This window comes from Gracilinanus agilis, chromosome 3, assembly GCF_016433145.1.
Source record: "Gracilinanus agilis isolate LMUSP501 chromosome 3, AgileGrace, whole genome shotgun sequence".
Classification (NCBI taxonomy): domain Eukaryota; kingdom Metazoa; phylum Chordata; class Mammalia; order Didelphimorphia; family Didelphidae; genus Gracilinanus; species Gracilinanus agilis.
The window spans coordinates 207,396,427-207,413,427 of NC_058132.1; positions in this window are offsets into that span (position 1 = coordinate 207,396,427).

Below are 17,001 nucleotides of genomic sequence, written 5' to 3' on the forward strand. Positions count from 1 at the left end.
AGTTTCCTTATCTGTAAAGGGGAGATAAAAATATCCATAGTACCTACTTTACTGGGTTGCTATGAGAATCAAATTGGGTAGAACATTTAAAGCACTTTGCAAACCATAAAGTACTCTATAAATATTGGCTATTATCAAAGCGAAAGGGCAGCGGTATCTTTGTAGTTCCAGAATATTCCCCTTCCCCGTGTACTCTAAATTAAATTGCCAAACATATCCCTAATGCCACAGTCCTGCCTGTTCCTTAGATGTCATTTATATAACTACCTGGAACATTCAAATCAGAGAGTAACTGACTCTATATTCAATCATACTTTCCATAAGTCACATTTTTTGACAGCAAAATGCTATTGGGAATATCTGCATCCATGCAGAAGAGGAGGGGTTCTATGCGATTGAGAAGCAACATGCAGAAAGCAATTTAGCAAACTAATTTGACACAGAGAAAGCGATTTAACATATAATGTAAAAAGCTTCTCCGTGTCATATCAGAACATTCAAGGCATTGAGTGGGAAGAATAGCGGAGAGCTCTGAATAATTTCTACCCTAAAAGAACCCCAAACTCAAAGTGCTGATTTTGTAGACCCAAGTTAGAAGAAGGGTAGGCGTATTTTGCATATTCATTCAAAATGAACAGAAATTAGGGTGGGGGGGACTGCCTTTGGGAGTTCTGCTGCCAAAGGGCACACTGAATCCAATATTGTCTCCCCCTCCAACATTTTCTGGGTATTTTTATGATTTCTTGCAAATGACAGCTGAACAGCAATATAATAAATTAATATTACTCTACATCTGTTTACAATTAAATGAAATCCATCCCATCAAATGTCATAACAATACTATTTTACCCCTTCTCCATTCCCATCAGGATATTTGACTATTCATTCCCATTCGTTTGTTTGTTTTTTCTTTAAATGGTCATAGTGTATATATATATATATATATATTCTATACTCCTGGCTCTGCTTTTTTCATTCTGCATTATTTAATAGTTTTCCCCTCATATTTCCTTATATTCCACATGCTCACCCATCTTAATTACATTATAATATTCCATTACATTAATGTGCCACAATTTGTTTATCCATTCCCCCACTGTTGGACATTTAGGTAACTAGTTTTTTGTGATAACAAATTGCTATTATAAATATCTGTGAAGAAATAGCTTATATACATCTATACACACAACACTTTCAGGCTATAATATTCCTTAGCTTTTTCTAAAGGAACTTTTGATCCAGGTTAATTTTCATAAGAAAATGACTACTGGGGGCAGCTGGGTAGCTCAGTGGAGTGAGAGTCAGGCCTAGAGACAGGAGGTCCTAGGTTCAAACCCGGCCTCAGACACTTCCCAGCTGTGTGACCCTGGGCAAGTCACTTGACCCCCATTGCCCACCCTTACCAATCTTCTACCTATGAGACAATACACCAAAGTACAAGGGTTTAAAAAAAAAAGAAAATGACTACTATTAAGTAATTTTCAATGGCCTCCTACAACTAAGCCTGGGGAGGGAGAGAAGGAAAGTGTTGCCTGCCAAGTCACTGAACTTCTACACTCGCCATCCAGACCAGGGAAAGGAAAGCCCATTGAATATATTACCAACCCATCACGCCATTTAGGTAAATTTCCCTGAAATCACAGGTATTTAGAATATACTTAACCAACATTGTACTACTATGAATATTCTAGAAATGGCTGTTTGCACTTGATATGATACAAGCAAATTTTCTTGGGTGCAGGTTGAGGGATCACCAAACACACATATAAGGGAAATTGGTTTTTCTGTCATCCCAGAGAATGATTTCTCCCTCACACAAAATAGGACATTGGGGTGCATAGATTAGAACCAAGAGGGACTACAGAGATCACAGATCCTAGTCCCCTCCCTCATATGACATGCAAGGCAACTAGAACACCAGAGAAGGCCATATAAGTAGTATATGGTAGAGCTGGGATTTGCACACAGTCTCTAATTCCAGATAAGAGACTCATCCCACTACCCCTCCTACTCAGCATTCACTCATCCTCATTTTCCTTATTCTATTTTTTTACATTGTTCATTTTTGTAAGTGAATAATCTTATAAAACCGATACTCCAAATCATATACCCAAATAAAAAAGTAATAAATATGTTTTCATCTGAATTTCTACTCCCACAGTTCATTCTCTGGAGGTGGATTGCTTTCTTTGTCATAAGTCAGAATTGTTCTGGATCATTGTATTGCTATTAGTAGCAAAGTCTATCACATTTGATCATTCCACATCCTTACTCTACTTTTAAGTGGAATATTCCAATATTTTGTTTAGGTGATGAATCTGCAGCCCTGCAAAAATTACAAGTATATCTTTGAGCATAACTAATAGAAGCTCTAAAAGGCATCTCCTCGGATGCTCCTGTCTTTTTAAGAAAACAGTGATTCTTTTTTAACCTAAAAAAAAGTCCTTTTTAAAACTCACCAATCAAAACTAGAACTTGAACTCCGTTATCTCTAGGATTTTTTATTCCTTGGAGGGGCTGTTCTCTATCACAAATGTGATAGAGATATACCCAAAGGACCCCTGATCTAGGGGCTGGAGGAACCATGCCTTATAGCATATATAGCAATAGTCTGAAAGATGTAGCTCTAAGTGCTGATTTAAGACAACACAGAAATGCCTCATTGGTCCCGATGTCACCATGAAGGGAGCAAACACAGGGCTGACAAGGCTGGGTCAAAGAGGATTAGACACTGGCCAGGAAGTGGTGCCCAAGGAGTGACTCTGCTCTCACTCCAGCATGTTAGGACTCTCCCTTAAATTTCTAATGCTGGGGAGAGATTATCTCTTGTCTCTCCCCCAACTTCTTCTTCCTTCTCAGCAATAGTAACTATGAGCATATGACAGCAAGAATGGGTTTTTCTTTCCTGGGTGAGCCTGATCCTAGATTTCAGGCTTCTAGTTGCTTCTTTTGCTTCATCTTTCCTTCCATGAGAGCACAAATGACCAGTGAAACTGAAACAGTTGATATTAATGTTGTGAGTTCATTGATCAGGAGTTTCTTGGGTATGGTTAACAGGAGGGGATCTTTGCAAAAACTTTTTGGAAAAAAAAGATAACTCTCAGGAGGATACTACACATGAAAGGACTAAAAAAGTTTAAAATGCAGTAGAGATCGCCAAGAGATATGAGCTTGTGGACTATTTAAATAGAGCACAGCAGTAGAGAAAATGAAATATCTTCGCATCAAGGACATAAACTTCTGGGAGGGTATAATAAGAATAATGGGGTTACTGTTTTATGTTTTGAGTATTTGTCAAGGTGTATTTTATGTATTTTATATTTTATATATTTCTTTTGTGATGGAAGAAAAAATAGCTATCCTCTACTTGATTTCTACTACTTGTATATCAAGTAACTTTCTAGAAGAATTACTGTTAATCCCTTTTAGGAGAGAAAGTAGAAATGGAACCACCTCTAAACTTTGTTTAGACATTTTCCCCAGAGTTCTTCTCTGAAGTGGAGAGTCTATAAAAAGTATAAGAAAAACCTAGTTCCAATTCTTTTAGAGATCAAGCTCCCCCAGGACTTAGCTGGGTCCACTCAGGGGTCCAGTCCCCATCCTGCAACCAGGATGCCAGTCTAGCATAAAGATCCTTGAAGATATAAGCTTAATAAACCAATTCTCGTGTTAACCTGTCTCTCCCTCTTGCCCCTTCCCCTTGATAGATAGAAGAGAGAAGAGCAGAAAAGCTAAGAAGGAAGAAAAGGTTGGAAGTTTTAACTCCACTGAATCAGGATAAGAGCCTTTTCTTGGTACCCTATAGATAAGGTAAAAGAAGGGGTAAGGAAGATGTTTATTGAAAGGAAAAAGGAAACACAATCCTTTTGAAGTTCCCAAGGAGACTATTAACGGGACAGAGCTACTGATCTAAATACTTATTAGCAGACATTCAGGGATGTGCTGCTAAATGTTTACCAATTATCCAAGAAAATCTACTTACAAAACACTTTTTAACCTCCATTTTTCCCAACAATTTCTTAAGTCTGCACCACTGGCATCAAACTCAAATAGAAATGGATCCCTAAAAGCTATATACTGACTTAGAAAACCATAAATTAGCATTATCTATGTTGTATTTCATTTTTATTTATTTGGTTAGATATTTTCCAACTACATTTTAATCTGGTTCTAGCCTCACTGGGGAGTTTTGAAGAATGCTTATACCCAAACGATCATGAATTTGACATCACCGGTCTAGACAATCAACAAAACAATAAATCTAAACCTTAATTTTATAATTTGATTCCCAAGGCGTAATTCTGGATACACTGAAAATGTAACACTCCATCACTCCAACCTGTGTGAGCTGGCTCCAGCGTGCCACTTGAGAGAGGGAGATGATGATTCAGGTATACTGAAACTAGTGAGTTTGAATCACTTAGAATCAGGAATTTGGGAATGAAATGTGACGAGATGATCCTGAGAAAAAGAGCTTGAAGTGGATGATGGAATTCCTTTAGGAAACCAAATCAAACAGAGTAGAAATAACAAAAGGTTTCAGCTGATGCCATCAGAATTGTTTTTAATTTATTAATTCAGTAAGGAGCACTTCCTCCAGCAAGGTTGCAATCTATAAAGCACCACTTTTTATGTTAGGTCTTTCCTGATTCTATCTCCCAGCCCCAACATCACCTATAGTTACTATTAACTTCCCCTAATACCCCCTCCATTCTTTGAGTATATTTATGTCTTTCTCAATAAGGTCTTTGTGGGAAGAGTACAAACAGGGTTAAGTGACTTGCCCAGAGTCACAGAACCAGTAAGTGTCTGAGGTTAGATATGAATTCAAATCTTCTTGATTGCAGATCCAGCACTCTATTCACTCTGCCCCCCCTAACTATGCCAATATAATATCTTTAAAGGCAGAGGGTGAGATCATTTTTGTCTTTGTTCTCCTACTACGAGGCACAAAGGAGGCACATAATAAGTGCTTGTTGATTGATTATAGATTTAGTGAGTTGTCTAAGAAACTTCATTTGCTAAATGACTTGCCCACATTTGCAAGGCAAGTATATGAAAGAGGCAGGACTGGAACCCAGTTCTTCCTGACTCTAAGGCCAGTCTTTGACCCACTCTGCTATGCTGAATCTCTTCTTATATGATATGCCCCATATTTTCAGGTCAATGCTATCATTGTGTATAAACACATATTTTCTATATTAAAAAACTGGCCTGATCATTTTTTAAAACCTTATCTTGTGTCTTAGATTCAATACTTAGTAGTGGTTCCAAGGCAAAAGAGAGGTAAGGGGTAAAGAGGCAATGGGAGTGAAGTGATTTGCCCAGGGTCACACAGATAGGAAGTGTCTGAGACCAGATTTGAACCCAGGACCTCCCATCTCGAGGCCTGGCTCTCAATCCACTGAACCACCTAGCTTCCCCCTAATTATCTTAAATACCCCATAAGTAAAACACTAATGGTAGAAATAATTCTTAGTTAGCCTGGGGTAAGGCCATTCCTACTATTTCACCAGCAAGTTCCAGACAGGAATACAATTATCCCTTCCACATCATGGGGGTTTGGAGCACAGTGCCCCCTCAATCTAGAAATTCTGTTTTGAAGTTTTGGGCCATCACTTTGTACCAGAGAAGAAGTCTGAATTTTTTTCTTTTTCTTTTCTGGGGTATATATAGTACCTTATTATGAAATTTAGATTAAGTATTTGGTCATGGGCTACTTTGTGTGTCATCTATTGGCTTTCATGTTCTTTTTGCAAACTAACTTTTTACTTAGTTTTAAAAAATATATCGTGTACATTTATAGTATTAAAAAATAAAATATATTGATATTATGCAATACTATACACATATTTTACGTATGTCTGAGTTTTTAAACTTTTTCTGTGTCATCTGCTAGAATTTATATGCCATCTGCAGCTTTCACAAAACTCCCCCCAATTTTCCATTTAATTTCTTATGCCAACCTGTGATATATTGAAACCACAAGGGGGAAAAGTTGACATGTGGGAGGGATAACTGTATTTGCCCTTCCATACCTTCCTCCCCACCTCCCCTCTCCCACCCGCCCACCCCTGAGTTTTAATAACTGGCAGCTAAGTGTTGATTCCATTTTTGTGGCTTTGGGTATATACACCGGACAAGTAGGGGGCCTCAGTGTAAGCTGAAATGGAGTGATCTCATTTGGATGAAGCTTGAAACTTATAGCAAACAAGGCTGCTCCGTCCTTTCCTTTTCTGAAGCTGGCTTTGTTTAGTGAAATTTGCTTTAATTTCCCCCTAAGTAAGAGGCGACGGCACTCAGCAAAATGTCCTGAGCAAAATTCATCTATCTACATTTATTAGGTCTTCCTAGTCTAAAGGATCTTCCATGTTTTCCTTTGCCAGCTTATCTGCTTCTGTCAAGATAACATCCAAAGTGTGAGATTCCAAATTTCATATGAAAGAAATATGGCCCTCACAAACTGATCTAGAAGAAAAATGGGACCCAAGACTTTCATTAAAGTCCATGAAATAGAGCACTTGGCAAACACTCCTGGATAACAAAGCCCTCTGAGGCAAAAAAAACAATGAAGAAATTCATATCCCTGAAAATCAGTGTTTGTTTTTTTACTTTTTTGTTCCAGGCAGAATCAATGAAATGAATCAAACTTCTCTTAAAAAACTAATTTTAAAAGAAGCACACATAGGGCTGCATTCCTCCAGCACACAGGCAGAAGACGTGCCTCTGAGATGCAAAACCACTAGGCAGTCGCAAATTCCAAAGGTGGCAGCAGCCCCAAAGAGGAGTCCTTTTGGCCTTCAAGGAGACTTGATGTGGAACTGACAACAAAAGCAATTTCAATTTAGACCCTCATTCACTAGACCTCCCCAAGGATTCCTGTGGTCCCAATGGCCCCATTTGCAAACACAGCCCTCCTGCCCATTTACCTCCTTCTCTTTGAAAATACTCAACAAACTCGTCCTGAGCATCCGGCTAGCATCATTGAGGCGGTGGAGCAGCTCCAAAAGGAAGCAGCTAGTACGGGATAGGCTTTCAATCAAGTAATCGATAGGGATATCAGTTAAAAGAACCTTTGTAAAAGTTCTTTCCTGAAACATTTTAGTTGGCCAAAATAGCCAACTCAGATAATGGACTCTCCTGGGGACATGATAGGTGAAATGGGGAAACTCTGGCTAATCAAGTATTCCATTTGTAGAGAATTATCACAGGGATCTCTAGCTTTAAAAAATGTGCATATAAAAAAATATACTTAACTCAAAAAAAGCTCTATTCAACTTACTTTTTTTCTGGTTTAAATTCTTTTCCTCCTTCAAAATTTAGCTCAGTTGGGGGGCAACTGGGTGACTCAGTGGATTGAGAGCCAGGCCTAGAGATGGGAGGTCCTAGGTTCAAATCTGACCTCAGATACTTCCTAGCTGTATGACCCTGGGCAAGTCACTTAACCCCATTGCCTAGCTCTTATCGCTCTTCTGCCTTAGAACCAATACATGGTGTTGATTCTAAGAGAGAAGGTAAGGGTTTAAAAAAATTAACTCAGTTGGTACTTCTGTTCTTCAGCAGGAGATACAAAATGAAAAATGAAAGAAGTCCTTCACCTCAAGGAGCTTCCAGTCAATTCTAGGGAATAATATGTACAAAAAAATATGCAAAGTAAACCCAAAGTAGAGGGAGAGACAGTCTGGTGCAGTGATGGATAGGAAAGCCAGTGCTTTTGAGTCAGGAAGACTTGGGTTCAAGTTCCTCTTTTGCTGAATTCTTTCAATATGATCTGGGACAGTAATTTAAGTTCTCATTGCTGAAGACACTCTCTAAGGCTCTAAGTCAGGGGTCGGTAACCTTTTTGGCCGTGAGAGCCATAAACGCCACATTTTTTAAAATGTAATTTCATGAGAGCCGTACAGTGCTCACAGTGTGCACTCCTGTAACAGCGCCTGAAAAAAAATTGACTTTATGGCTCCTGCAGAAAGAGCCATATGTTGCTGACCACTGCTCTAAGTTATAGAAAAAATGATGCTGATTTCCAGTCAGTGAAAAAGTAGATAAAACCCTACATGGATGAAATCACAGATCCAAACACACACACACACACACAGAGCAGTGGAGAAATGATAACAAGGGAGAAGGTCAGAAGTAGGAGGTGCCATCTGAATTGAGCCTAGAAGACAACTAAAGCAGAGGTAAGAAGAGAGAGCATTACAGGCTTGAGGGAAGACTCATACAAAATCATGGAAGCAGGGAGCAGCTGGGTAGCTCAGTGGATGGAGAGCCAGGCCCAGAGATGGGAGGTCCTACGTTCAAATCTGACCTTAGATACTTCCCAGCTGTGTGACCCTGGACAAGTCACTTGACCCCATTTGCCTATCTCTTACTGCTCTTCTGCCTTGGAACCAATGGATTCTTAAACAGAAGGTAAGGGTTTAAAAAAAATAAAAACATGGAAGCATGAGATGGAATATCCTGGATTGGGAATAGGAAGTAGGCCAATTTAGCTGAAATACAGAATATAGATGGGGAGTAATTGGGAAAAAGTCAAGAAAGATTGATTAGAACCAGAATGTGAATGATTTTCTCTGGCCGACTGAGCAGTTTGGATTTAACTAAAAGAAGATAGGAAGCTCACTATTAAAGCTTATTAAGTTCAGAGTAACATTTCAGACCTATGCTCTTGAAATATTAATTTTGCTGCAGGGAGGGTAAATTAGAGAGAGACTAGGGCCAATATGACTAATTAGGAATCTACTAAAGTAGTATGGACAGAAGGTAAGGACCTAAATTTGAATGGTAGAAATATGAGTGGAAGAGAAGTTAGGAAAACAGACTAGATTTGGCAACATATTGTTTACAGAAAGAGAATGAGGGAAAGAGAAGATGAAGCTTAACTCTCAGTTTGGGAACATAGGTGACTGGAAAAGTCAGGAAGAGGGAATGTGTTTAGGAGAAAAGAGAATGAATTCTGTTTTGTACATATTGAATTTAAGTCAATGGATACACTCAGGTATAAATGCCTGCAGAAAGTGATCACTTCTTCAGTTTTCCTTGGGGAACTTTGGATCTCATTTGTGCCTGTCATACTCCACTTTCTTCTTACTCCTGTTCTTATCATATGCCTCCTATTAGAATAAAAGCCCCTTGAAGATGATAATTGTGATTTCTCATCTTTGTATCCCCAAGGCCTTGCATGTAGAAGATATTCATTAAATAAGATTATAGAATATGCCAAAAGGAAACCTGGAGGCCATCGAATCCAACTCCTTATGATATAGATGAGAAAAGTGAAGCCCAAGATAAATAGCTACGGCACTTATCCAGGGTTATCTCTGGCCTCGACTATTATTCTAACTGGGCTCTCTGCCTGTCCCTCTTCACTTCTGTCCATCCTCCATTCACCTGCCAAGATGCTTTTCTAAAGCGTACATCTAACAAATACAGGAGGTGCCTTGTCCAAAGACCTTCAACGGTTCCCTGATATCTCCAGAACCAAATATCTGTTTGATGTTTAAAGTTCTCCCTAACACAATTCTTTCTCACTTTTTCAGGAGTTTTACACCTTGTTCCCCTACACACACTTTTTGAACCAACTCCAAAAGTCTACTTGCTGTTTCTAAAACATGACACTCCATCTCTCATCTTGCCTTTATACTGGCTGTATGTACTGTCCTTGCCCAAAATATGCTGGCTCTTCAACTCTGGCTCGATTTCCTTGCCTTCCTTCAAGACTCAGCTCAAAGCTCACCTAACTACTAACACCTTCCCTTTTGAGATTACCTTTCCTCCACTCTATCTATCCATCCATCCATCCATCCATCCATCCATCCATCTATCTATCTATCTATCTATCTATCTATCTATCTATCTATCTATCTATCTATCTATCTATCTGTCTGTCTGTCTGTCTGTCTCTCCATCTGTCTGTCTGTCTATCCATCTGTCTATCCAGCTACCTATCTGTCTGTCTGTCTACATCTATTTACATTGTTTCCCCAGTTCAAACCTGAGTTCCTTGAAGGAAGGGATTAGTTTTTGTCTTTATATTCCCATTGCTTAGCATAATTCTGGGCAAACAGTAAGTATTTACTAAATGTTTGTTGACTGACTCACAAGTCCTAAATGGAAGAGACAGGATTTGAACTCAGGTGCTCAGGCTCCAAATACAAGACTATTTTCCCTTAGGGCTTAGGTCAATTGCTCTTGTTATGGTTTTTAAATTAAATTGAATGTTTGTTTAATTGAAGACACTTTACAATACCTATCATCATATCTATGAGTCCATGTTGAATTGTAGATTTGCTGAAGACTTGGGTAACAGAGAAAATGTCAGATGAACCAGATTTTTAATTGATTTTAATTTATTTATTTTACCATGGAAGAAAGAAAAACTTTATTAGATGTCTATTATGTGCCAAGAATTGTGCTAAGTGCTTTTCAAGTATCTCATTTGATCTTCACAATAACCCTATGAGGTAGATATTATTATCCCCACTTTACAGATAGGGAAACTGAGGCTTAAAGAGCTTACATGCCCAATCTAGGACTCAGAGCTAGTAAATATATGAAAAAGGATTTGAACTCAGGCTTTCCTCACTCTAGGGTCAACACTCTATTCACTGTACCATCCATGAGGACTACATGATGGTGGCACAATGGAAGGAATACTGGGTTTAGAGTCAGGAAGACATGGTGAACCAGATTTTTAAAAACAATCTACTGTGTCTTTACTTATTATTATTTCAAAACAATCTAAGGGGATAACACTGATTTTCTTCAAGTGGAAAAATATAACGTCTCCGGATCAGTGGGAGGGCATGCCGTTAATTATCATTGACTAGCACTTTGAGGCCTGCTTTACTCATTCATCATTCTTTAATATTATTTTGCCTGGCAGGTAAGGTGTATGGGTTTTTTCTTTCATCAATCCTTCCCTCTGCCACCTGGGGAGGTACAAAATCAGAAAAAAAATTATTAATGTCTTAAAAATACAAGACCACTTACCAGGTCTGTAAAAGCTTTCCTATGGAAATCTCCAATGGGAACATTCTCCAAAGAAACCTGTCGGTATTTCTGAGTTCTGACGGACTGTTTGAAAAGACTATCAAGCCTGTCGTCTGGGGGAAAAATAAATAGAAATGAAAAGCTCTTTAAGAAACCTGCAAAGTAATGCTGAAAAGAAAATTAGGAGCTTTCGCTGACTAAATATTGTGTAAACACACTCATTTAGAGCCCATTATTAACATACATGGTTCTTTTTGCTCAAAGCAATCAGCATGCAGAAAGAGAAGATCCAAAATGATTCTCAGCTGCCATTCAAGAGTGCAGCCCTCTTTAGAAAGGTTAATCTTGACAAACACCCTTGTATTCAATGCACTTTTGTTGAGCACCTGAAGGCTGGCAAAGCACCGACTGGAGAGACAACATTGATTTTACAGATAAGAAAAACTGAAGCAGTCAGGACACTAGTGGGCCAAGGGCCCCAAGGGGAGCTGCAGCAGGATTCATTCTTAGGAATTTTTAACTTAACTAAGGAGCTCTAACAATTAAGACGTACCTCCCCATCAGCCTCCAGAACGAGCACTTGGGAGTTTCCCTAATTAATTGCAAACTTGTATCTCAAAGTCTCTTTTTTAGTGCCATGCTAGTAATTAGTATACAGAAGACAGAATAGAGACCACTTTTCAAAGCAGAAGCCACATCTAATTCGCCATAAAAGCCTTTTATTAATCTAATAGTGTTTGTCTGGTTATTATAGACGGTCTCAGAAATTATGTGTCAAAGACTTATCTTTGAAAGGGAATTATGACTTGAGCATCCTGCTGACAATTACAATCAGTCGATCAATAAGCATTTATTAAGTACCTACTAAGGGCCAGCAATAGGGCAGCTAAGTGGCACAGATAGAGCACAGGACTGGGAATCAGGGACACTCATCTGCTTCAAGAAGTCCTACCTAGATACTAGCTGTGTGACCCTGGGTGAGTCATGAAACCTTGTTTGCCTCAGTTTCCTCACCGTAAAATGAGCTGGAGAAGGAAATGGCAAACCCCTCCAGTATCCCTGCCAAGAAAATCCCAAATAGTGTCACAAAGAGACTGATACAACTAAATAAAAACTGAACTAGGGCCAGTACTCTACCAGGTATTATGGATACAAATATGAAGAATGAAACAATCTTTACACTCCAGGAGTTTATATTCTAAAGGGAGAGACAGCTTGTATATATATAGAAATATGTACAGAATAAATATAAAGAGAAGATACAAGGGAGTTACATATAAGATAGGTTGGTTTTGGTTTTCTTGCTTCTCAGTGGGTGGGCAGAGAATTTGCAGCTGAAGATAAAATAAAATGAATTTTTAAAAAAAAATAGGGAGAGAAATCATTTGACCTTACAGATATCACTAGATTTGGAGGGATGAAACCAATGACTGCACCGTGGCTCTGGATGGGTTTGTCTGATTCAAAAGAAATAGGACAGAGAGGGGAGCATTAGGGCAGCTAAGTGGCACAATGGATGGAGTGCTGGGCCAGGAGTCAGGAAGACTCATCTTCCAGAATTCCAATCTGGCCTCGGATACTTATTAGCTGTGTGATCCTGAGCAAGTCACTTAACCTTGTTGGCCACAATTTCTTCATCTCTAAAATGAGCTGGAGAAGGAACCCACTCCAGTATCTGCCAAAAAAAAAAAAAAAAACAACACCAAATAAGAACATGAAGAATCAGAAATGACTGAAACAACTAAAGAACAAGCATGAAGGATAGCATTATTTTGGATGAAGGCCAATGGAGAGAGCTAGGGAAGTGGTTTTATCATAGAGCATACTACAGTCTCCGGGTCAGAAAGGAATTAGATGAGGAGTTTGGGGAAGGCATAGGGGTATGATATAATGATAATTTGGGGTAACAGGGGAGCTTGGTGTTCAATTCTCCAGATAGCTGCTCTAGCTCTCCCCTTCTCTGCTAGTCAGAGTAGCTAATGACTTCTTGACTTGCCTTAGTGATAATTCCATACTACATTCCAAAACATAGAGGAACCAGTAAAGGAATAGGCTATTCTGAGTCTTGCTAATAGGGAGTAGGTTGGGGGGGAGCAGCTGGGTAGCTCAGTGGATTGAGAGTCAGGCCTGGAGATGGGAGGTCCTAGGTTCAAATCTGGCCTGAGACACTTCCGAGCTGTGTGACCCTGGGCAAGTCACTTAACCCTCATTGCCTACCCTTATCACTCTTCTGCCTTGGAACAAATACAGAGTATTGATTCTAAGACAGAAGGTAAGGGTTTAAAAAAATAGGTAATAGGTTGCAGAGACAGAAATGATAGACTCTGGGAGTAGAAATACAGAAGAAAAACAACTGCTTGATCACATGGTTTGATGGGGAAATGACTGGGGATGTAGACTCTAAGCGATCACCCTAGCACAAATATCAATAATATGAAAATAGGCCTTGATCCATGACACATGTAAAACCCAGTGGATTTGCACGTTGGCGACGGGACAGGGGTGGGAGGAGGGGAGGGAAAGAACATGAATCATTAAACCACAGAAAAATATTCTAAATTAAATAAATAAATAAACTTAATTAAAAAAATAAAAGACATGATGGATCTTCCAATAGAAAAGCGACCAGCTCCTGCCAGACCTCATTATAAAGACAGGAAATCTGGACCAAGATGGATGTTCGCCCTAGACTTTAGGAGGGCAGATTCCTAAGGGTTTGGAGGATAGGCAGGTGGGATCCTGAAAGCTAAGAGGCTACAGGAGAATCAGCCTAGGCCCTGGGGAAAAGGGAAGAAGTTCTGGAGTCACAAAAGGAAACCAATCCTGTGAAGAAGAAAAACGGGATCTGTCTGAAGAGAGCGCTGTTGATACACAGGGACCCCCTAGTCAACTCTGGTTTTAAAAGGAATTGTTCAGAAGATAGAAGCAAAGTCTGTGAAAATAGTGTGCAGAGCACTAAAATTCAGGGTGTGCTGAGGCTGAGGGCAACTAAGGATGACAAAGAGGTTGTTAAAAGCTCTGATGGGAGAAATGGGGGCATGGAAAGAGGGACAAAAGTGAAGATGTGGGGGGATGGGATGGCATGAGAGGTTGGTAGGATAACGGAGAGAAGGAAAAGATGCCAAATACTTATTTTGCTTCTCGGTTTTGTTTATTTGGCAAGGAGAATAACATTTGTACTGGGAATAAGAGACTAAAAATAGCAAGGAGTTTATTTATACCGGAGACAAGTGGAAGAATAGCCCATCAATAGTCAGTAAACATTTATTAAGAGTCTACTACATGGGGGAAACTAGGTAGCCCAGTGCATTGAGAGCCAGCCCCAGAGACTGGAAATCCTGGGTTCAAATGTGGTCTCGGACACTTCCTAGATGTGAGTGATCCTGGGCAAGTCACTTAATTCCCATTGCCTCACCCTTACACAATATTGATTCTAAGACAGAAGGTGAGGGTTAAAAAAAGTGAGAACATCGACTACATTCCAGGTATTGGGCTAAGAACTGGGGATACAAACACAAATAAAAACAAAGATAGACCCTGGCCTCAAGAAGCTCATAATCTAATGGGAGAAAGATAAAACACAAAAGGAAGCATGAAGATGCCCCAGCATTGGGGCATGTTGGAAAGTTTAGAAAAAGTCCAAAAGCTGGGAGAAATGGGGAGAAAAATTGTGCTGAACCCCCTTTTAAAATAGAAGTTGTAAAGTCCATGACCCTGCCCGCTAGTCATAGGATCTAATTAGAAGGGCAAAGAATACTAATGAGATGTGAGGCAGAATCTACTAAATAGATTCAGTCTTAACACACAGTGAGATTTCCCAATGATGAGTTTTCTGGGAAAGAAAGACATGATGAAGGGTATCTAATAATAGATAGTATCTAATAATAATAATAATGAGAGCCTCTAATTACCCTTGATAAATTTAAATCATATACACATATATAGTCACACACACACACACACACACACATATTCAAAGTTGTGGAGCTCCAGTCAGTGATACTTGAAAGATATGGGCAATGGGAAAGTTACCACAAGACTGGAGAAGGGCAAATGTCCCAGTTCTCAAAAAAATGAAGAGAGCAAAGTCAGAAAACTGTGAGTATGTCTTGCAAGTGTCTTCTTGTCTCCAGCCCTATAGCCTTTACTTTAGTCAATGTCTTCATTACCTCTTGGTGGGATTATCATTGCTTATTGTTATTTAGTCATCTTTTGGTTGTGTCTGACTCTTGGCACCCCTTTTTAGGGTCTTCTAGGCAAAGATACTGAAGTGGTTTGCCATTTCCTTTACCAGCTCCTTTTACAGATGAGGAAATTGAGGCAAGTAGAGCTAAATGACTTGCTCAGGATCACACAACTAGAAAGTGTCTGAGGCTAGATTTGAATTCTAGAAGATGAGTCTTCCTGACCCTGGGCCTAGCTCTCTATCCCCTGCACCACCTAGCTGCCCAATGGGACTTTTGCTATAGCTTCCTAACTGGTCTCCCTATCTCTAATCTATCCTCTCTCCAATCTGTCCTCCACATAGCTGCAAAATGATAAACCTAAACTCTGGTTCTGACCGGGTAACCCACTCTTTCCCTGTGCATGGTCATGGCTGTGTACACACAAATGCATGCATGCATGCACATACACTTAAAAATTCTTCCATGGTCCCCAATATTCCTCTGATAAGTCTTCACTCTGAAATTAAAAATACAACACCCCTCCATGATTTACTTTTCATCTAGTCTTCTTTCAAAGTACTCCCCCTTCCAACATTCTCTCGTCTTGTCAAAATTACCTGATGGCTGTTTCACGTAATCTCATTGCTTATCTCCCTGCCTTTGCAATGCCTTCTACATTGGGAATATTTTCCTTCCTCCCCCCTCTGTACCATAAGAAGAGGTCTGGTTCCTTCTACAAGAGACCTTTCCATGTCTGCTTCCTCCTGTGATTCAAACCCTTTGAAATATGAAATGGCTATTTTCCTTTTTATATTTAGTACTTTCTAGTTACTTCCATGAGTGAGCTATATCCTCCAGTAAAGAATAAGCTCTCTGAGAGCAAGTATTCTTTCTAGTTTTTTATCTTTGTATTCCCAGTGCTGAAAACAATGCATCTCACATATTATTTGCTTGAGAGATAATTGCTGCATTGAATTGAGGATGAGCATCAGCGATGCAACTAACCATAATACTATCCACCTCAACTAGAAATTGGGGCATCAACTGAATATAGGGATCCTTGCAGGTCTTATATTGATTTAAAAAGTCACAGCATCTGTGTTTTGTTGTATTTTTATTTATTTTGTCAAAAAATTCCCAATTTTAATCTGATTAAATTAATTGTTCTCCAACCAAGCCCCTGACCCTCAACACTTGACCTCTCTGCTATAAAGGGCATTCCTACACTAAGTGCAGGAATTTGGACTAGAAGATATCTGGGATCCTTTCTAAAGCTAAAATTCTTTGATAACCATGTTGGGAAGAAGCCATCTGGCAGGTACACATGTGCATGTGTATGATACATATGAGATGTGTTTAGGTATGTAGAAGGTAGGACTGGCAGGATTTTCGTGCCAAAGATATCATTACCATGTCCTTCTCTAGCTCATTTTACAGATCAGGAAACCGAGGCACACAGAGTTTAAGTGACCTGCCCACAGTCACAGTGCTAGTAAGTGTCTGAGGCCAAATTTGAACTCATATTTTCCTGACTCCAGGCTCAGCACTCTTTCCACTGAGCCACTTGGCTGTCTCCTAAAAGTTCTTTAGATTTGGCAAGTAGGTGATGAGTTGTGAATTTAGAGAAGTCAGTTTTAGTAGAGTGATAAGCACAGAAAATTGCGTGCATGGGGTTGAAAAGAGAGTAGATAGTGAAAAAAACAGAATTCAGATAACTTTTTCATGAAGTTTAGCTAGGAAGGAGGAGGGAAAAGAGGGATGGGATGTGAATTGGATGGAAATGCTCAAACATTTCATTCCAGAAAACACTGGTTCATACATTTTAATTACTCCTATCAACTGT